We start from the raw sequence: 22245 nt of genomic DNA, 5'->3' as shown, positions 1-22245 counted from the left end.
TGTTCCACTCAAAAGAAGGGTAAGAGGTGCTCGGAGCCCCGAGAACCCCGGTAGGGACGCAGCGGTCGGCGGGACGGCACGCCGCGCCCTGCTCACCGCAGAGGGGGTGGGGAGCGAGCCCCCCCACACACACACACACAGGAAGTGTGTCCTGCGCCCCAAGTTCGCGCCCCGCCACCGGCAGACGCATCCACATGGCTTCAGGTGTTCCCGGGGCAATCAATGGGCCCCGGCCCTCCTCCCGCGGCCGGGCGCGCTCCGGCTCCCCGGACGCCCTGGGGCCGAACCCGCCGCGCGGCCCCTCCCCGCCCGCCCGCCCCAAGCCCTGCCCTCCGCCCCGCCGGCCTCGCCTCCAGCCCGCAGCCCAGAGCCGGGCGCTCCCGGTCTCGGCGGGGCTGCCAAGGACCAGGGCACCCGCCGCCTTTGCACTCCAGGCCGCGACGAGCAGGTACTTCCTCCCGCACCCCTAGCCCAGCTTCCAGGCCGGACCTCCTTCCCCCCCGCACCCGCGCCCGGCGCGGGCTCCGCACGCCCCAACCCGGCCGGCCCCCTCAGCAGCCCGGGCTCCGACTCCGGGCGGGCGCGGAGTGGAGGGGGGGTGCGGGGAAGGTGTCGGTCGGCACTCTCAGGTCCGCCCGGGGCGAGGACCGCTGCCTCCGGCCCGGTGCCGGCCCCTCCGGCGGCCGGGCGGCGGTTACCTGTAGGGGCCCCCGCCCGGTCCCGCGGCCTCGGCCGGGGACGGGAGGGGAGGGGGCGACGGGCGGCGCTGCGCGGGGTGGGGGTGGGGGTGGCTCCGCCGCCTCCAGCTCGGACGCCCAGGCCGGCGGCGGGGCGGGCCGGGGCCGCGGCCCCCCTGAGGCTCGCTCCGGCCCGCGCGCCCGCTCGCTCGCTCGCTCGCTCCCCGGTCAGGCGCGCCTCACGGCGAGCTCCCCTGGTGGAGGCCGCGGCCGCCTGGCTGGGGCCGCAAGCGGCTCGGCTCGGGGTTTTTTCTCTCCATTCTCCCAACACACAGGAAATAACAGAGCGTCAGGTGACGGCGCGCGGCCAATGGGGAGGCTCCGGGCCGCGGCGCGCGGGCGGGCGGAGGGCGCGCGGCGGGGCGGGGCGCGCGCCGGGGGGGCGGGGCGCGCGGCGGGGCGGGGCGGCGCGGCGCGCGCGTGCCCACCCCGCGTGCGTGTCCACCCGCGTGCGGCCGCTGCGGCGAGGCTCGCGCCCGCTGGGCGGGGAACGCAGAGATGACACCCCCCCCCGTCCCCGCCCGCAGCCGGGGTCGCGCGGGTGGCCTCGGCCGCCCCTGGCACCGCCCGCCGCCAGCCCAGTGCCATCTTGGCCCATCGCTGCCCGCTGTCTTGGGGTGGCCGCCGGCCAACTTTCGGAGGAGTTGGTGGCTAGGCACCGCTCTCTACGGGACTTCTGGACTCTCCCGCGGGCTCCGAGGCCAGAGTTGAAGTGGGGGGGGCGGGGGAGGGTAAGGAGAGGAAACGGGGGCGGGGATATCCTAATTGTGATCCGTCCCCTTAGGGCAAGCTTGCAGCCCTGCGGTGGTTCCCCAGAGGCTTCGACCCTAGAAGCCCTCTGGAGGGCGAAGGCAGCCTGGGCGGTTGGGGGGGTAGGGGGAGAGGCATGCCTGCCCTCGGAGCCCCTCTGGGGCACGCCTCAGGGTCTCACTAAGCAGGCCTGGATACGCCACTTAAGCCAGTTTCCTCTCCCATAATAAAAATCAAGGAAGGGGGAGACCGACCTCCTACACAGGTGTAAGGACGCCCCTCAAATGCCAGGGGCCCGTGGTGGCCTGGAGAAGCTGCACTGCCTGGCTGGCAGGACCCAGGGTCCAGAACTAACTTGGAAAGCTGTAGTTCAAGAGCTTTACCCTCTGCCCAGCCAAGGTCTTGACCTTTTTATGTTAGTGTTATTTTTTTTAAGAAAAATATTATGTAAAAAGCACCACTGTGTAGATGCTGGCGCCCTGTGACCCTGTTATAGAAACTGAAGCCCGAGAGAGCTGGCTGTGCTGGTCGTGTTTATCACCAGCCCCCTGGCGAAGTCCTCACCACACTTGGGCCTCAGTTCCCCATTAGTAGGTAAGGTAAGACTGGCCTTGGGGTTTGATGTCCCTGAAAAGCTGCATACACTTGCCAATTCTAAATTAGACTGGCATCTGTCTTAGCAGTTAGGTGAGTGTGTAGCTTTCCCCCCAACACCTCCCACCTCCCCCATCAACTCAATTTAAAGATAAACTGGGACTGGAAAAGTGCTTCAGGCATCAGGTAGAGGTTGACCTGAAGAACCAGGTGTGATCTGGGGCCTGGATTTCCACATAGTGCAGGTCTCTAACTCCCTGAGGGCTGTCTTTGCTCTTTCACCTTTCACCTCCCCAGCACCAGCCATTAAAGATCTGTCTTGCCTCAGAACACCTGCAGAGGGATCCCAGGCCAGGACCCTGAGGAGGTTCTGGGCCTCTGGCAGGAAGATGAGTTTGGGGAAGGCAGGGATTTCTCCTGGCCTCTGTCCAGTCTCAGAGTGGGAGCCCACGGCAGGTCAGGGCTTCCTGGGGATTTGATTCCCAACACCTGCATGCCAGGCAAGATGCCAAGCTCTCCCTGGGGCAGAGTTGAACGGGTCACCAGGCCCTACCCTTTGGTTGTTCTTCGTTGGCCTTCTGTGAGTTTCACTTTCCAAATTCTCAGGTACTAAGAGTTTTAAGAGAACACTGCATGGTGGTAGCCTCAGGGTCAGCTGCACAGGGAAAAGTGGGAGACTCTCAGCAGACCCATTTCTCTGGATAAAAATTAATGGAATATACATGGGTGCTTCTTGAGAACACATAAAGTACAAGGAACCACTTTCCCTGACTCTCCTGCCCCACAGCTCGCTCCTTCCCTAGCTTCTTTTGGGGCCCACTTTCAGCTTAGGAGATGGGGAGGTGAAGACTAGCTGTGGTTGAGTAATGCAGGCAGATCACTGGATCTAGACCCTGCTCCTGCCTTCTATCTTGAGTGACCCTGAAGCCTCTTCTCCACGCTTTCAAACCCTGCCCAAACATTACCTCGCTGCCCACCACCCGGAAACTTCCCTGTCTGGGCTGCACCGACTAGTTAGGCCTCCTCATCCCTCTTTGGGAGAACATGTTTGCCCATCACAGCCAACAGACAGGTAGGAGCTACCCTTGTGCTGTGTGGCCTTGGACAAGTCATTTTTACTGTGTGAATGCTGTTCTTCAGTTATAAAATGAGGGTCATGTTACCTCACTCTTAGGTGTTTCCCGGCTCTAAAAAGATTTGCATAAATAATTCAGTACAATACCAGACACGTGTGGACACACTGACACACAAGCAGACCCAGGCTCTGAGAGGTGAAGGTATAATCCAAGGCCTCACAGTAGTGGGAGCTCAACCACTCACACCTTTTTTGTTGAGTTTTCTTTTGTTTCTGAGATAGGGTCATCTATGCAGACAGGGCTGTTCACAGTCCTTAGGCTCGGCCTCCACAGGGCTGAGATTATAGCTCTGGGCACCGCCACACCCGGCTTGCCACCATCCCCTTTGACCTCTCATTGTCTACAGTGTGTGGAATCCTGTTTTTCCTTCCACCAAGGAGAATACATCAGTTGTTCTCCCCCTCCCCCGACCCAATCCCCTCCCAAAATAGTTATTGAACTGAATCTGTGTATCAGTTCCAAAAACAAAATTAATCCTTCCTCTCTTCTTCTGGCTCAAAGATGGCTGTTGGAAACCCCGTGTCACTCCTTTTATTATAAACTCCTCTGCCCTCCTCAGGCGCCTGGGCCACTCCGGGATTACAAATGGAGCCTTCTGCCTGTAGGTCACTGATTCCGCCACCATCTGTCAGCACGGATTGATTGAGGAGACCGGCCCTGCTCGGGAGATCAGTGGCTTGTGTGAAGCGAGCCGGGATGTCAGTGCCTTCAGCAGCAGGCTGATGTCCTGCCCTCTCACTTGCTGGCTCACCTTTATCCTTCAGCAGATCCCAGCTCTCCTTCCTCCTGGGGGAGGGGCACCCTAGCACAGCCAGAGGAGAGCCTGAAATCCCTCTCAGTGTGAGCCGGGGGCTCCTCCCGGCTTGCGGCTTGCGGGTGGGTGGCAGCTTACTGAAGTCTCCGGTGAACACTGGGAAACTCCCCACAGCGTCTTGCTGAGCACAGGCTCTCCCCAGGCAGAGCGCAGGGGTGGCCTGCTGCACTCTGGACACGCCCTGGTTCCACCCGAGCGAGCACCTGCTGCCTGAAGGGGGACTGGGGGGGGGGCTCTCAGAATAAACCCCCCCCCCCACAGCAAGGTTAGGGAAGGCTCTAAGGTTGGGGGTGAGGATGGTCAGACAACCCAGGAATGCTAAGGTTAGCACACAAGAGAGCTGTGCCCAGTGCAGGGCAAAGAGATGAGCCCGAGGGGAAGGGACTAGGGTGGCACATAGCACAGCCTCCTATCTGTGGTCGCCTCTGCTCACCTCCCTTCTGACCTCCAGTATCAAAGACTCACACACTGGCCACACTGGGTTGTGAGCCTGTCCTTCTCTCCCCCACGTTCTGTGAGCGCCTACGGGACAGAGACACTGCCGACAGGGCCGCATGTCCACAGAGGTAATGTGACAGTGCCAGTACAGCCCAGGGAAAGCCAAGCTTTCCCAAGCCCGATGCTGGGCAGAGTTCCCCTTCTTGTCCCTTTTAAGATTTGCCAATTAAGGTCTGATGAGGTTGGTACTAGGACCAAAGAGGCACCTCCTCCAGCACGGAGAGTTTTAAAGAACATCCCAACTCGGAAGAGGCCTCGGCTCTCCCCTCCCCCCGCCACCCCGGCAGTCACTGGCAAGGTGTGGGATTTCTACCAAATGGCTCCAAGTCTCCCATCTCTTCAGCTGCAAATGAGAAGTGTAGAGGAAGGGCCCAAGTGATCAGCCAACCTCCAGGTCCCTTATTTGGGCGGTGCCCTTCATGCCTCAAGACAAGCCTGTGAGGCAGAGATTGTCATCTTCAGTGAACCAAGCAGGAAACAGGTGCACAGAGAGGTTCAGAGACTTGTTCCCAGTCAGGCAGCCAGCAAGAGGCATGGCTGGGATTTGTGCTCAGCCCTCTGGCTTCAGAGCCCTTCCCAAGGCAGTCGGCACTGAGATGAGTTGGAAACGGCCTAACCACAGCAGGGGCGTTCTAAGCCCTTCACTTGCACTGACTCACTTTACCCTCGCGCTAATCCTACGAAGGGGGCACTGTTCCTCCTCCCTTGCAGGCTGTGGAGCTGAGGCCCAGGAAACCCGGCTGGGAGGGCACGGAGCTGGAATCTAAGCCAGGCGAGTGGGGAGTGGGGCTCAGGCCCTGCCTCGCTTCCTCCTGAGATAACAATGGGAGGTTCCTTTCCACTAGGATTATTTCTGCTTGAAAGCTCAAGACTTTTAGCCACATCATTGTCTGGGCGCCACAGGAAGGCAGTGCCACACGCTGAGGCATGCTGGGAAAAGACTTTGTTCCATCCTGTTTTGTTGACATGCTCTTCATTTTTAAGCCTGAAACCCAAGCTTCCTGCTAAGAACTCAAACGTGGAGAAAAACCCGCAGCCACGATAAGGGGCCACACTTCCTGAGCTGCCCCGTGTTCTCTGGGCTCTGGGCTCCGAGCGTGCACGCGTGTGCGTGTGCGTGTGCTTAGCCTCAGCCTTCACCGTGCCAGCGCAAGGCCAGAGGTGTTGGGAAGGCGGCCAGAAGTGCTGGCTGCTAAGTGGTAGGCCCTTTCCCTTTCCCAGATCCTCCCCGTGGAGGCCCTGAGGGAGGTCTTCGCTGGGCCTGTGACAGCCTGGCACCCAGAGGCACCTCGCGCGAGGAGCCTCAACCGCTGCCCTGCGTCGCTGCGGCAGGACAGCTGCCAGAGCACGCGTGAGGCCGAGGGACAGAGAGCAACAGATGCGGTGGCTTCTCCCACATGCCAGCCCGCCCGCCCGCCCGCCCCTCCCCCGAAGCGGGCTCATCTCTGCCCCACGCTGGCTATGACCATACTCCTCGCGGGGCTCAGCAGTTCCCAGAGAGTGCCCAGTGGCTTCAGAACTCATGTTTAAGGTTGGGTGTAATAGTGCACACTTGTAATCCCAGCACTCCAGCTAAGGATTGTGGGTTGGAGAGCAGCCTAGGCCACACGGTGAAACCCTGACTCCAGGAAAACAAAAAATAGCCTCACATTTGTGTATGTGGTACATGAGGAATGGAACCCAGGGCTTTATGCATGCTAGGCGAGCGCTCTACCACTAAGCCACATTCCCAGCGAGCCTCACATTTCTGTTTACTCCTACCTCAAAGCTCTTGTCTTTTCAAGCTTCACCCCTGGGGGTCATCAAGCTTCACCCCTGGGGGTCGTCTCGGTGTTCCTGTCCTGCACTTGCCGGCTCCCTGAGGTGAGAAGCCAGTTCCTCTTCCCTACAGAATCTAGACCCCCTCTTTAAGTCTTGATACTTATTCACTTGTTCATTCCACACACCCTGATTGAGCCTTTATCATATGCTAGTCATTGAGCCAAGGCTTCCTGTTGTGGTGATGTTTGTAGGTTCATGGGGCTGCGCGGTGCGGGTGGAAGGGAGTTTCAGAGAGAGCCATTGCATGAGCAAAGGCCCTGAGGCAGAAGGAAGCAAGTAAATCTGGGGTGTGGGGGGGAGGTCAGTGTTTTAAAAGTGAAAGGAGAAACTGGAGGCGCAACTAGAGTAGGAAGGGGCAGGCCCCAGCAGGCTTTGGGACTTTCTCACAGGGCAAGAGGAGGAGCCATGGATCACAGAGGGTGCAGGCACTGTTCACTTGTAAGCCAGCTTGTCAACTGCCCCATGACTGAGAAGCATAAGCCCCGAGTCACGTCACCCCAGACCTAAGTCACTGGTGAGTTTTCTCCTTTCCTGAGCTCTTGAAAGCCAGGGCTGACCACTGGTCGTCTGGCTCATCACAGCCAAACCAGCCCAGTGCTCAGAAGAAGAAGCTGTCTAAAAGCTTCTGTGAAATAAAAAAGCAAGAAGTAGAGCTGTGACTCAAGTGGCAGAGCACTAGCCGTAAGCAAAACAGCTCAGGGACAGCGCCTACGCCCTGAACTCAAGCCCCACGACTGACTGGCACACGCACACACACAAGCTTCTGTGAAATAAATTAGTTAGCAGGCATGACCCATGTAGGGGCAAGACTGCCTGCGGGTCTTCTATGTTAGAAAGATGAAGGGTTATTGGATGCAGGTAGCTCCTGCTTGTTGAGAGATGAGGATCACAGTTCAAAGCCAGCCAGGGCCAGTAAGTCCCTACAAAGACCCTTAGCTCCAGTTAATCAGCAAAAAGCCAAGATTAGGACTATGGCTCAGGTAGTACAGTCACAGCTTTGAGCAAAAAAGCCAAGCAAGAGCACAAGGCCCTGAGTTCAAACGCCAGTACTGACCCTCCCCCCCCCCCCCCCCAATACACACACAACTCAAAGGTTTTAGTGAAGTCCAGCTCAGGCAGCCTTTGAAGCAGAGCAGGGCACGGCACTGACATCAAGGCCGCCACCGGCGTACAGAGTGACACCACCCCATGACTTTGTAAATGGCCAGAAACAAAATGGTGCACCTGTCACATAAGCCCACACAGTCAGCCCTCTGACATGACTTCCTCGCGTTTGCAGACAGGCAAACAGGCATTGCAAATTAGAGCCCTTAGTAAGTCATGACAACAAAGCCAAGACTAGCACCTGGCCTAAGTTCAGCCTGTGTCTGGTCCTGTGAGACTGAGAGCTTTCCAGAAATTTCCTTTAGAACGGTCTTAAAAGTGACATATTCCATCAGGATGTCTGTCACACCAGCAGTGGGAGCCAACACACCAATTCTCAGAGACTTCTCCCCCATGCGTCAGCTCAGCTCCACACGCTCAGCCCTCGGAGCTGAGGCTGGAAGCTCAGCCAAGGCAGAGGAGCCTGCCATAGAGCCACACTCCGTGATGCAGAGGGAACAAGAGGGGCCTGGGCTGACCTTCAGGAATAACAAAGAGTGTTCCTGTAGTTGTCACCACACTGAGTGGTTGCTGAATGTGTTACCTGTGTTTGCCAACTCACACCATTCTCCCATGCTGGGAATCAGGTACAGTAATGGTTCCCACTTATAGGTGTCAAAACTAAGATACAAGCGAGGTGCCAGCGGCTCACACCTGTAATTCTAGCCACTCAGGAGGCTATGATCTGAGGATCCAGACTCAAAGCCAGCCCAGGCAGGAAAGTCTGGGACACTCTTACCTCCAATTAATCGCAAAAAAAAAAGCCAGAAGTGGAGCTGTGGCTTAAGTGGTAGAGCACTAGCCTTGAGCAGAACCCTGAGTTCAAGCTCCAGAACCCCCAACCCACACACACACACACACACACACAAAACTGAGATAGCCAGCAGTAAGTGCTTACTTAGCCTGAGAGGGCCCAGCTAGTGAGTAGCAGAGACAGGACTTGAGTCCATGCACTGGTGAAGCCAAGATGGGCAGAAACACCTTGGGCAGACAGAAGGGCTGGGCTGGCCATGACCATTATTCTCATGGCCAATAAATCACTGCAGTATTGCAAGCGGGCTGCACAACAACCTCATACTAGGTCTTGCGTCTCCCCAAAACCTTACTGCCGTGGTTTCTGGGCTACCACACGTAGGTATCCCACATGAGGGGCGCTGCACCCTCTGGGGCTCCCTGCCAGGCTAGGTGGAGTATTAGTGGGGAGGGGGCAGGATTTGGGAGGCCAGGGACGGAGGTGGCCCCTGCACAGGCTGCCTGCAAAACGGGCACATCCGTGGAAACCAGAGCAGAAGCAGGAGAATGACAGTCCCCAAGTCCCCGACGGGGACCAGCATATGCTCAAGGCCTCGTGGCGTGCTGATGACTCCGCCATGTGTGAGGTCTGTCCCGGTCCAGGGAACTCATCTGCAGTGGTGGGCAGGCCCTTGCTGCTCGTCGAGCCTTGCACTCCAGCAGCCTCTTCCCTCTGGGCTGCACTGCCCCGGCCTTGTCTGGAAGATACTGCATCTCTGGGGTACATCTTCCCCTGCTCTGGGATGCCCAGGCCCCCATCTGCCATCACACAGAGCTTAGAGTGGAACAGACTATTAAATAAGGTGTGCCCAATTCATAGTAAGTGCAATTCGCATCAAGTATAATCATTCCCATTTTTATAACTAGGGAAACTGAGGCTTATGGATGACTGATTGATTGTGTGAGTAAGACTCTGCTGGGACTGTCTTCAAGCTAATTATTATTAAGTGTCCTCCAGGAGCCAGCTTCTGGGCTGACTGGCCTGAGAATTAGCTCCTAGCTTCTTCACACAGCCCTGCCACGTAGCTACTGCTATGATCCCCTGGATACCATGACTCCAGAGAGAGGGCAGGTGACATGCTTGAGGCCATACAGAGAGACAACCGGGCAGCTGGGCCCTGGGCTCCAGCCTCCCCTCTGTGCTACCATCTGAGCCAGGGCTAGGGTTGAGGGACAAGCAAGCCCCTGCAGGAACTACCAGCCACCTCAGGGAGTGGCCTGGATAAGGGACAGCTCTTTCACAACTTCCCCCAGATCAGAGTGTGGCCTGGGCTAGCCCTGCCCCACATGAATCTTGATACTCCAAACCAAAAGAAAATCTAGCACAAAGCCCTGGATTCAATCCTCAACCTTGGGGGGGAAAAAAAAAATTTAAAAAGGTCAGGCTGGTCGTTAAATTGCAAGTGTGGGGCCATTTGGGAATCCTAGCGCACCACAAGGCAGCCTGAGAGGCCTGGCCTGGGAGGAGCCTGGCAGCATCCTGTAGAACACCCAAAGCCACAGAGACACCTGGAAGATGAGTTTGCGATGACCAGGATGTATGGGGGACCCTGCCCAGTCTGCCACGGGGTCAGGATGGCCCCCTCCCCTCCCGCTCACCCAGTACTCCCTCCTCTGCCTTAGCCTCTTCAAGGCCTTCAAAAGCCACCTCCTCCGTGAGGCTTTTGAGAGGGAGTTCCTTATCTTGCTTCCACGTTGCTGCCACCCTTATCACCAGGTGCTGCACCTGCAGTCCCCATAACAAGCCTGCTGAAAGGAGCCCTGCTCCCAGGTCACCCCCTCCAGGGCCGGGTGTCAGGAGGTGGAGAGCAGCCTGGGTAGAGAAGTACAAAGTATGTGAGACTCTTGTCTCACTGGAAGTGTGGCTCAAGTGGTAGAGTGCTAGTAAAAAAAAAGGCTGAGCAAGAGCACAAAGTCCTGAGTTTAAGCAAAAACAAACCCTGCCACTGAGATCAACTCGTCCAGGGCCACAACGGCTACAGCACATTTATAAAGCACTCAGGACTGGCTGGCTCTGAACCTCTTGGGGGTCAGCGGAATAGAGGTGTCACTACTGTGCCTCTCTATCTGTCCACCAAGAAAGTGGAGGAACCAGCTGTGTAGCTGCCCAGCCTGGCACTCCCAGCGCCTCTGAGCCCCGCAGCAGCCCAGAGCCTTGGGTCATGACCGTCTTCGGGCCTGGGGTCGGCAGAGAAGACAAGGTACCGTGACATTCTTTCTACCAATGCCCCCTGGCAGGCCAGGCGAGCCCGTAGCCAGGAGTGTGCCCAAACCCTGGTCTTCCGTCTCCAGAGCCCATCCCAGCCTTGGTCGGGGCCCTCTGTCTCTACTGCCCCTTGGTAGTAAATGGCTGGGGGCAGAGACTGCAGGCCACCTGGACTAAGAGCTCAGTGAATGTACGTGAGCCTGGCTGGCGAGCAAGGGACCCAGGAGGGCGGCAGATGAGGTGGGGCATGGCATGGCCGGTGGACTGGAGGCTGCCCGGGCCTCCTGTGGAGTGAGAAGAAGCTAAGAAGCCAGGGAGGAGGGGCTCTGCTCCCCGCGCCATGCTGGCCTGTCTATCTCTAGCTCTTCACTGTAAAATAAATGGTAGAAGCACACGCCAGACAGGAAAAAAAAGGGGGGGGGGAGGGGAGGAAATAAAACCCCAAACCACGGCACAGGGCTCCCTCAGTGGGTCTGGGCCAAGGCCTTGGCCTGGGTTACTTGCTGCTGCTTTTCCAGGGAAACCGCTGGTGCCAGATTTGCATTAACCACAAACAGAGACAACACAATGTCATAATCCTTCTCCTGTCATTCTCCTTTCGCTCTTCCTCCTCCCACCTCAGACACACACACGCACATACACACACACACACACACACGCACACACGCGCTAAGACAAAATGACGGCTCCCTCGACAGCTTGAATGAGCAAAGCCCTCGATCTGCCTCTTAATTGTCGCTGCTTCTCCTCAGCCTGCGCGGTGCCCACTGCCCAACTCACAGACGACCACCCACTGCCCCCTCCTTTGTCCCGCACCACCGCTGACAAATGGCCTGCTGGAGGTGGAAGAATGTCTGGAAATGATCTCTTTTTTTTCGGGGGGGGGGATTAATGAGAGGGAGACGCTTACCCCCGCCCGCTCGCTCCCCCCAGCTTCTGCACCTCACTGCCGGGGGTCCCAGCTCCGGATGTCAGCTGGACTGGAGGGAGGGGGCAAGCGAGAGGCCCTGGGGCCCCTGACCCGCGGGGCTTGCCCTTCACGCCCCTGCCGCCGCCGCCGCCCGGGTGGGGTGGCGCTCTGCTCTCGGATCTGCCCGGCGCCCCTCCTCTCCCGGCTGCCCTCCTGGGCACCGCTCGCTCTCCCCTCCCTTCACCGCTCTTTATGGCAGTTTCAAAGCTGCAGCGGCCACTCGAGCAGCTGCAGCCTTTGATGGGGACGAGGCAGTGAAGGCCGCCTGGGAGGCCCCCGCCGGGCAGGCCACGGCCCGCCCGGCCCCCTGCCCGCCCCCGGGGGGGTGGGGGGAGCCTGGGGCTGGGTGCGGAGGCGCGGCGCGGCGGGCACGCCAGAGCAAACTTTCACGACCTACCCAGGGAGAGGCCCGCACATGCACGCCGTTACCTTTGCAGCTGCATCCTCCCTGGCACTTGCCCCAGACCCCCTGACAGCTGGGCAGCCCAGCCGCCCTGCAGGAAAACAACTCCCGGCTGAAGCCGGAGCCGGGGAGGAGGGGAGAGAGAGAAAGAAGCAAAAAGAAAGGGGGCAGTTTCTCCTCTCCGTCTCTGCCTCCTCACACGGCTCCTCCTGCCCAAGCCGGCAAGTGAAGTCACAGGGCCCGGGCGGTGACATCAGCTGAGCTTCTGACATCACGACCCCCCCCACCCCACCCCCACCCCCACCGCCGGATCTCACCTCTGCAGGGTGGAGATGGAGGAGCGGCAGGGAGGAGGGGTGGCGAGAGGAGGGAGGGGAGCACTCATCCCTCCATCACCTTCAACTGAGGAAGGCGTGTGCCAGTGTAGGGAGGGGGTGGGCAGGGGAGGGGCTGGCGGCTCATCTCTGAAGAATGTGTTTTATCTCTATAGATAGGGGTGATTATGTGTCTATTTATAATTGGCCTGAGTGAAAGGCTTAAAAGAGGTGAACGCCTACCACGGATGAGAACCCTAAGTAGCAGCTATTCTGAAACGCCCGGGGAGTAAAGTCAAGGATGGAGGCTCACAAAACACCTGCGGGGTCCTTGCAACCAGCACCTTGGGTGGTGAGCAGAGAGGACTCCATTTCCCCTAGCAAGGCTCAGAGGTTGCCCAACGGGAAGATGGCTGGTCTGAGACCAGGAGTCTCAACGGGGGCTGAAAAGAACTGGTCAGAGCCAGTAAAGGGGCCCCAGTGCTGAACGGCCAGCAGGAAGTTTCTGGGCATTCTGATGCCTTCGCAGGCCACTGGGGAGAGGCCTGGGCCTGAATATGCCATGCACAGAACAGTCCTGCACTCCATACCCAAGTTCCGCCTCGGAGGCGACCCTGAAGGGGGGTGCAGAGCTGCGGCTCTGCCCTTCAGTGTCTGGTAGTGTGCCCACTTCAAGGGATGGAGCTCCTACAATGTGCAGGCTCCTCTTGCCCCAGGAACATATGCAAGAGGTTAAGCTCCAATGCTCCGGGCTCGGAGGGGAAACCGAGGCCCAGAAGGTAGCAAGGGGAAAAAAAGCAGGAACCCTGGTGTCCTGCACTTAGACCCAAGACCATGGATCCTTGGTCCTGCAGTTGGCTGGGTTATCCCTGTGCTATCTCTGGCCCCGGAGGCGGAGGGCTCCCTGTCCAGTACCCAGGAAAACCGCGATGCCCCCGCCTCTGCCCTCAGGAGAGTTCCCGCAGCCCATTCCACCCTACACTGTGCTCTCGTCAGCCCAGGGCCCCAGAAGACTTTGGCCCTGGGTCCTGCTTCACCCCAGGGCAGCACCCTCCCCGCTTCTCTGTGCACAGGGCATCTGGGCTATCAGCTGATGGCTGTCCTGGTCAGCACACCCCTGTAGTTTATGTGTGTGGGGGGGGTTGTGCTACTGCATGCCCAGCTCCAGTTATGTTATCCTTCTCCTATCCGAGATTTCAGGGTTACCAGCCGGAACATGAAACTGCTCCCACTGTCTAGAAGTATGACCACCCCTCCTGGCCTTTTGCAACTCAGTCCTTGGGGAATGCTCCTTTTCCTTAGGATTAGCCTATGAATGATCCCCAAGAGGCCTTATTACCCCCCACCCTGTCAGCAGCCCCCCCCACACCAAGCACCAGACACTATTTCAGACCCTACAAGGTGCCCAATCCACACCACGCACCCCTCAAACCTAGATGAACTGACTGCTCAGACACGAAGCCCTTACAAGTTCCAGACAGGAGACCCGAACCAGCACTGCCACTTGGTTCTCCAACCAGCCCCACGCTTCCGCCTGTGGGCCTGTGCCCGTGCTGTTCCCCCCCCACCCCGCCCCCAAGTGCCTTCTGCAGCTCCTTCCCCAAGCACGCAAGGTTCTTGACTTAGACATCACTGCCACTGAGAAGACCGACCCCAATCCGAGAGATGCCATGTTCCATGTTTTCCCCCTCGCCGCTCCCGCTACATCAAGGAGAAGAGCAAGTAATGGGAAGGGATGGGGCGGGCATGTTGGGCAGGGTGGCTGCTCGGATTCAAATCCTAGTGGACCCCCCCCCCACCCCCACCGTGTGACCACAGATAAATCACTCTGCCCCCCCACCCCCGAGTCCCCTACATGAAGTTGGGAGCCATAAGAGCTGTTCGTTTAGGAGGTTCTCAGCAGTGCAGGGCAACGCCCCCCCCCCTCACCACCCCCAGAGAACCACACCCGCCTGTTCATCCGCCTGCTCTGCTCCCATGGGATCTGAAGTTCTGCCAAGGACACAGGCCTATCCTGCCCTCTGACCCTTGGCACAGGGTCTGTGTATGGTGGGCGCTCAAGCAATATGCATAGAGGGAATCTGGGCAAGACTAGCTGAAAAAGTCAAATGTGTGTGTGTGTGTGTACACGCACGTGCACACGCACACTTGTCTCAGTGCTGGGGCTTGAGTTCGGGTCTAGGTGCTGTCCCTGAGCTTTTTCACTCAAGGTTAGTGTTCTACCACTGGAGTCACAGCTCCATTTCTGGCCTTTTGGAGATAAGGGTATCATGAACTTTCCTGCCTGAGCTGGCTCCTAACCCGGATCCTGAGATCTTAGTTTTCTTAGGAGCTAGGATTATAGGTGTGAGCCACTAGCTTAGCTTCAATGGGAGAATTTTAATTCCGTTTAGCAGACACCTCCATCAAGCCGTCTGGTTTTCAATCTTGACTCTACCACTTCCTTCCTGTGTGACCTGAGGCAAGTTACTTAACTTCTCTGAGCCACACGTGTTCCACCTGCAAAATGGGAGCAAGAATATAGAGGCTCCCTTGTAAGATTATTGTAAGATGGCTTGAGATAAGGGACGCAAAATGCTTAGCACAGCACGGCCCCAGCAGGAGCTGAGCTGCCTTCATTACATGATCTGCTCAGCGTGTGCAAGGGGCCTGGGCACCCAGAGCACCAGAGGTACAGTGAGTGGGGTGGGAGGAAGGAAGTGAATGGACTCCCACGTAACGGTGCCACACCTCACTTTCTCCTCCCTGACGACAGGCCAGTCCCGAGATTCTGAGTGGGTAATTTCGGATGAACAGTACAAACAAGCCTGCTCGCTAGCACGGGGCGCTAAGCCATCAGCGTGGGTACTCTCCATTCCCCCCACCACCACAGACACACAATTCATCTGGAACTCCAACACCTCACTATGGGTGAGGTGAGACCACAAGCCAAAAGTAAGAGAGACACAGAGCAGGGGGCTGGGGAGGGGGAGGCACCAGGAAAGGGTTCCTGGAGGAGGCGGTGGTAAGGCTAGGTGAGGACACCCTGGCCAGGGGAGTGGGGGGGCGGGGAGGGGGAGCAAAGAGCAAGTGCACGGGCCAGGTAGAGGGAAACTCAATCCCCAAGGCAAAGTTTGCTGTTGGTAGAAACTCCCAGGCACACTGGGTGGGAGGTGGGGGGGGTCCTGGGTTTCCAAGTGGCTGAGCTGGAAAGTTCAGAGGGCACTAGGCCTCGGGATGAAGGTTAACATCACAGGGACGGGACGGGAACACCTGAGCTGGGGAAGATGACGGCATCATCTGATCCAGCCATTAAAAGGATGGGTTGAAGTTCACACAGCTAAGAAAGAGCAAGGGCAGGATTCAGCTTCAGGCAGTCCCGCTCCAGAATCCAGGCATTTATTTATTTTGTGTGTGTGTGTGTGCCGGTACTGGGGCTTGCACTCAGGGCCTGGGCACTGTCCTGGAGCCTTTTCACTCAAAGCTGGCACTCTACTACTGAAGTCCTAGCTCCACTTCCAGCTTTTTGATGTTTAATTGGAGAGAAGAATTTCACAAGCTTTCCTGTCAGGCTGAGTTTGAACCATGATCTGCAGGTTCCTGTCTCTTGAGTAGCTAGGATTACCGGCATGAGCCACCAGTCCCACCCAACCCCCCGGCCAATCGAGTTTGGGCTTTTAATGAACACATTCTTGCTGCTTCCCGTCATAGCATGCATCCATCCTGCCTGCATGCATGCCTTGTCCATCATATCCTGCTTGCATGCCCCCTCCCGCCCATCCTGAATGCACATGTGCACCTGTCCACCCCATCCTAGCATGCATGCATGCACCCGTCCATCCCATCGTGCATGTAGGCATTCAAGCCACGCTCACGGAAGCTCCTGCTGTTCCAGGCATTGAGGTGTCGGCAGTGAGTGCAGGGCCAACTTCACAGAGCCCCCACCTGGCTCACCCAGCCCCTTGCAGCCCAGTGTTATGTGCCCAGCTGTTTCGCAGCTTGCCAAAATCAGTCCTGAAAAGTCTACCTTCAAAATTGAGCTACTCAAGCCCACAGACAACTAACTCTACTTCTGGGAAGCCACAAACCAAGCCCCTTTCAAAGGCCACTGCATTGCTTGCATGGGGGAGGGACAGTGAGGATAACTGATCCCAGTGTCCATGTTTGGACAGAGGATGAGCCGCATGGAGATCCAAAGCCTCTGAAGGAAGGAAGGAAGGAAGGAAGGAAGGAAGGAAGGAAGGAAGGAAGGAAGGAAGGAAGGAAGGAAGGAAGGAAGGAAGGAAGGAAGGAAGGAAGGAAGGAAGGAAGGAAGGAAGGAAGGAAGGAAGGAAGGAATTAAGAAAGAAAGAAAGAAAGAAAGAAAGAAAGAAAGAAAAGAAAGAAAGAAAGAAAGAAAGAAAGAAAGAAAAGATCCTGCATATGGGATCTAGGAATGTTCTGTCCAGAGCACTTGAAGCAAGTGATTGAGAAGGAGCAACAGTTGAGTTCTGCCACTGCAAAAGCTTTTGGCAAGTCTGGTCCCCTGGGCAAAGATGGCAGGCTAATTGCATGTACTGAGTACCAGTCAGAAAGCCCTCTGGGCCTCACAGAGTTTTTCTACCAACAGATGGGTACTTGCTCTGTTCCAGGCACACCACGCTGTTCCATCCCAAAAGGTGGAGATGAGGAGACTGAGGCTCAGAGAAAGGAAGATTTGCCCAAGGTCGCACAGGCCTAGCTGGTTCTGAAGATCAAGATCCTCCCTCCATACTTGGCAGCATCACAGTGGCGTAGCCTTGGGCAGTCCCCACTCCTTTCTTTGGTATTTGGTTTCTTTGTCCTCAAAATGAAGACACTGGGCACCCGTCTAGCAAGTACACCATCCTGGGTTCGATACCCAGTGCCAAAACAGATAAGACAAAAAAAAAAATTACCAGCCTCTTAATTGGGCTGGGAATGTGGCTTAGTGGTTAGAGCGCTTGCCTAGCATGCATGAAGCCCTGGGTTCCATTCCTCAGCACTGCATATGCAGAAAAAGCCAGAAGTGGCGCTGTGGCTCAAGAGGCAGAGTGCTAGCCTTGAGCAAAAAGAAGTCAGGGAGAGTGCTCGGGCCCTGAGTTCAAGCCCCGGGACTGGCCACAAGAAGCCCCTCACCAAGGCTGAGCAGGGTGAATCCTGCTATAATCCTAGCAGAACCAAAGCCAGCTAGGACAAAAAGTTCGTGAGATTTCCATCCCCATCAATGAATCGGGCATAATGGTTCATGCCTGTGGCCCCGCCACCTCCACCTTGCCCCACCTGTGCGGGAAAGACTGTAAAACTGCCTGGAGTATAGATCATAAAGCAGGGGGCCGCTGTTCCAGCCATGAGCCTCTGGTTCCGAAAAGCGAGGTCACTGATACCCACTTTACAGATGGGGCCAGCGCTCCAAATCTATAAGATAATCAATACTCTCCCGGGGCCCGGCACACGTACACATTCTGGGAGGGTCTTAACAGCAGATCTGCTGCTCCCCAAAGAACAGAGTCAAGACAGGAGGGCCTGGAGGCCGCTGGAGCCAGAGTTAGTAGCAGCGGCCTTCGATCCCCTAACAACTGGGGAAAGAAGCTATGTTTGCCTGAGAGGACCGGGCAGGAATCATGCCTCTCATCTTACAGATGTGGAAACTGAGGCCCAGCACAGCAGCGCGCGCCAGGTGTTCCGTGAAGCCACACCTTAGATCTGCAACCCAGAGCACAGCGGCACACAGGGGAGACAAAAGCCGGGGGGGTACGAGTCGGGTGGGCTGAGATTCTCAACAGAACATCCCATGGGCTGGCAACCTGCCAACGGCCCACCATCAAGCAGTGATCTACCCACCCCAGGGCCATCAGGAGCCCCACAGCTTGCCCTGGGCGCAGCTGCTACCCTGGCAGACCCCCAAAGAGCCCCCTCCCTCCAAGAACTGCTGCGTTCCCAAGCTTTTTTCTCATTCCAAACATGCCAGAGCCCCGTGGACCCCGGAGGCTGCTACTTAGCGCCAGATTAATCACACCGAATTCTCCATCTAGATACTGCGTGCAGGCCGAGCTCCCACCGCTAATCGCCGTAATATTCTCCTCGGCGTGTGCAGGCGGCCGGGGCGATGTTCCAGGAATATTAATTCTCCACAGCCGGCTCCCTCCCGCCACACGCATGCGCCCCCTGCACCGCTGGCTGCTGCTGGGGGAGCGGGCTGGCCGAGGGGACAGGGGCCCAGGGGAGCCTGGGCCAGGCCCCCCGGTCCTCCCTGAGGGCCAGCCCAGCCAGGCGGGAAGCAGTGGATCCAAGGCCTGGAGATGGGTTTGTACTTGCAATAGGGTCTTCCTGCATTCACCACCTCTCTCTCTCTCTCTCTCTTACTCTCAGTCTAGTTCTCTCCCCCCCCACGCCAGCCCCCTGCCTCTGGGCATGCAGGAGGTACAGGGTCCCCCCAGAGAAGCTGCACAGCACAGACCCTCTGATGTGCTCTCAACATGGCAGTGCTTTGAGGAACGAGCAGCCGGGAACTGGCTAATCCCAGCCAAAAGGGGGGGGGGGGGGGGAGTGCACACACAAAAAGGAATAAAAACCTTTCATCTGCTCAAAATATAAAAACGTGGGTGGTAGAGGGGACCTTAGCGAAGGGAGTTGGGGCTCAGCTGTGGGTCTGACCAGGCCCTGGAGGGGGCAGGTAGGGTCTATGGGAGCAACACTCCCTCCTGACCCTTGCTTATTAGCACAAGGAAGGGACCCTCTCTCCACAGTGTGCCTGGTAATCAGGAGCCCAGGAAGGAGGGGGTAGCGGGGAGGTCTCTGCCTTCTAGGGGTCTCCCAGGGGACCAGGAGTACAGGCCCGGAACCCAGCCAGCTGGCTCTGACCACCGAGCCTCTCTCCAGCGGGCCATGGCACTGCCCCGTAATCAGAGAGCTCCTGGGAGATCCAAGGGCAGGGTCAGCCTCTGGGACACACAGGAACCCAAGCAGGCTTCCCGCCTACCCAGAGCAGCTCTAAGAGGAGTCAGTCTTCAGGGTCTTTCACAGCACCCCCTCTTACCTATCTTAGTTCAACTGCAATTCAATTACACTCATAAACACTCCTGTTACAAATAAGGAAATGGAGGCACTGCAGGGCCAGCCAACTCAGTCTTCAAACCAGCAGAATTTGAATCCAGGCCCTCATCTCTCCACCATGAAGCCTCCTTCCCCCCCCCGCCCCCAGTCCCTCTTCTCTCTGAGCCACCATCCCTTTTTCTCCCTAAGTCCCATATATCCTAGCCAGCAAGCCACAGCGCTCATTGAGTACCTGCTTACCAGGCTCCAGGGATCTAGAAACGCAGGCTCCTCAAGGAGCTTACAACCTGGCAGGAAGAGGAGTAAATAAACCGATGTCCCCCCAAACCCAGCCTTCACCCCAAACAGGAGCTCCTCTCCACAGCCAGAATCGGGGAGGGCTTCTGTCTGGACCAAAGCAGGCACTTGAGTGCCGTAAGGCTGCAGTGCATCACAGGCCGGGTCCCCGGGCTGACACTGCTCAGCAGAGCAGCTGGGTGGTCCAGACCTGAGCCCTGAAGAAGCACCATATCCAGACAATACCCCTGGGAGACAGCGACTGCCAGGAGTGGCTTCTGTGAGTTGTGTGTGAGGTGAAGTCTGCTTCCCAGTGCAAGTCAGGAGCACAGGGAAGGTGCTGGAAAGGTGGGATGGGACAGGGCAGGGCAGGTGTTAGGAAGCAAGTGCAAGGTGTCCAAGCAGCCGAGCTAGGCCCTCTGGTTCCCGAGCCTGGGCTGGCCCACCATGCCAGGTAAATGTAGGGCCCCAGGGTGCTGAGGAGGGCCCTTTAATGTGGTCTCAGCTGTGGTCCAGTGCCGTGAGAGGCAGAGCCTGGGGAACATAAAAAGATGAACCCCTTGTCAAGAAGGAAGTGGCAGGGGATGCATGAGGGCTTGAGGGTCAGCCCAATTCCTTTCCCGCACAGATCAGAAGGATGTTGGGCAGGCCCTGACTCCTGGCTCCCAGGGTAGCCAGTGCAGCTGACCGTCTGCTGCTGGGGGGCAGAGAGGTCTGTCCTGGGGAAGTTCCAGGCACCTCTCTTGCACGAGTCTCATAAACATGAGAAAAGCAATGGGCTTCTCAGATAAAGAAACCAAGGCCTCGAGACAAAGCACAAGCAAACATTTGGAGACCTCCCCGCGCATGCTGGGCCCCATCCACTATGGACAGGGTCAGGGTGAGCACCCCATTTCACAAGGGGAGGCTCATCAAGTTCACAAATAACGGGAGGAACCATCTGACAGCGCCCAGGTCGGGGCCTGGTGTCTGTGTCTGCTTAGGACAGAAAATGCACCCAGGGGCCCAGTAAAAGGAATTGGAGGCCAAGAGCCAGGAGACATTCTGAAACTGGTGGAACCACCCAGACCTCCCCCCCTGCCCTAAAGGAGGTAACATTGCAGCCTGGCAAGTGTACCCAGCATGGGCCAGCTTGGGAAAATCCTAGAAGGCTTCCCAGGGGAGGGGCTTTCACTGGAGGACAGAGACCGAGGCATACTGCCAAGCATCACACACAAGACACGGGGTCCAGGAGTAGAGAGACAACAAGGCTCAGGTGGGACTCAGGCCTGCTTCTTGCAGGACAGCCCCTCCAGAGCAGAACTGCTTGAGGCCAGTACCAGGGGTCGGTCACATAGGGGTCTTCTAGGACCGGAGATGCCCACTCTGAGTCTAATCACTGGAAACCCAGACATGTCTTCAGCCCTGAGTTCCAGATCTCACACACACCCTTGAGTTCTTCACACCCAGAGAGGTATGTCCTGGATCTTAGGGGCCGGATCTTGTTGGCAGGGCAGAGGGGCCGGGGATTCTGGCCTGGCTCTGGAGCAAGGCGAGGGCGGGATTTGACACCTGAGTGGGTCAGGAATCAGCCTCTGGACCAGGCTCAAGACCTACAACAAGCTGACAAGTAGATCTGCCTGGTGCCTCGCCTGAGCACTCAGTGGCTTACAGAGAGCACCGCCCGCTGGCTCCTGAGACAGGGAAAGCCCCAGGTCTGCACCCAGCCTCAGTGTGCTCACCAGGAACATGGGCTGACCATGCCAATCATGCCAGGTTACTGCCAGGATCCCGTCCTGTCACAAAGGGAGTGACAAAGAGAAGGGACAAGTATCACTCCTTCTTCAGGACTAGGCCTTTAAACATCCCCCGGGGAGTAAACAGGACTCCTCTTCTACCAGGGAGTGCATACTTTGCCTCCTTTGCAGCTCCTGAAAACTCTGAAACCCTGGGCTTGTTGTTGGCCTAATTTCACAGGCAAGAATCTAAATGCAGACAGGCCAAAGGCTGGCCCAAGGTGGCAGCTCCAAACCCCAGGGGTGCCTCACCTGGCTCCAAGGGGTGACTTTCTACCATGGGAAGGATGGACAGAGAAGATGTCTCAGTTCCACAAATCATCACACCGGCCGGCACTCAGCCTGAGGACGACAAGAGGACTGCAGGGCAAGAGGCTTGGACGTGAGCATCGCAGAGTAGGAAGAGAAGAGCTCCCCCTCACCCACTTTCCTGGCTCATTTGGGAAGCCAGGAGCCCAGAGGGCTGTGGGCAGTGGGCACAGCCGCAGGGAGAGCCTCTGGGCAGGGATGGCTTCCAGCGTGCTGCTCCTCCTCCTCACCCGTGTGTGCTGCTTGCTCCGCAGTGCCTGAGCCCCAGCACTGCGTGTGTGCACAGCGGGCACCTGCCAATCTCAGCCCACAGCCCTCGGCCCAGCCCCCTCTCCCGGAGGACAGATAATTCTCCCCTTCTCCCAACCTGACAAAATAACTAATGCTAACTCAATAAAGTCCCCCTTGAAGGTTTTTAATTACCAGACTGTGCAGAAGACTAAAGGCTCCAGGAGCAAGAGGAAGGCCTGGGGAGGTGGAGGGGGTGGACGTGACAGAGGGAGGCCATGGGGGGGGGACGACTGCAGACCTCCCCCCTCCCCTCCCAGGAATACACACTCCCGGAGAGGGCTGGGCCAGGCTGGTGCTGTCCAGGGTGCTGGGCCCAGCGGTCACAAGGATTTACATTTGCTATCTGCAGCGGCCTAGCTGAAGGGACTCCAGCAAGGCTCCTGG

At 57.6% G+C, this 22245-nt stretch overlaps 1 protein-coding gene and 1 long non-coding RNA gene across 3 annotated transcripts in view; one reads left to right on the top strand and one right to left on the bottom strand.

Annotated features, from left to right (window-relative positions):
• The window catches only part of Tcf20 (transcription factor 20), a 171861-nt gene that overhangs the window by 92508 nt on the left and 57108 nt on the right, over positions 1-22245 (bottom strand). Inside the window, exon 1 of one of the 2 annotated variants that reach the window (XM_048354408.1) lies at positions 699-998. The exons of the other annotated variant lie outside the window; for it this stretch is intronic. The gene's annotated coding sequence lies outside the window, so the exon portion shown is untranslated. Of the gene's footprint in view, positions 1-698; positions 999-22245 lie in introns of those variants that run through there. 2 annotated transcript variants of the gene reach the window in all.
• Positions 364-17053, top strand: LOC125357492. Its single transcript, XR_007212169.1, has 3 exons — positions 364-448; positions 14934-15112; positions 16789-17053. It is a non-coding gene; the product is annotated as an uncharacterized LOC125357492 (long non-coding RNA).

The sequence above is a fragment of the Perognathus longimembris genome, chromosome 1 (assembly GCF_023159225.1).
Source record: "Perognathus longimembris pacificus isolate PPM17 chromosome 1, ASM2315922v1, whole genome shotgun sequence".
NCBI classification, from domain to species: domain Eukaryota; kingdom Metazoa; phylum Chordata; class Mammalia; order Rodentia; family Heteromyidae; genus Perognathus; species Perognathus longimembris.
Note: the sequence above shows the minus strand (reverse complement) of the source record. Positions and strands in the feature narration are given on the sequence as shown.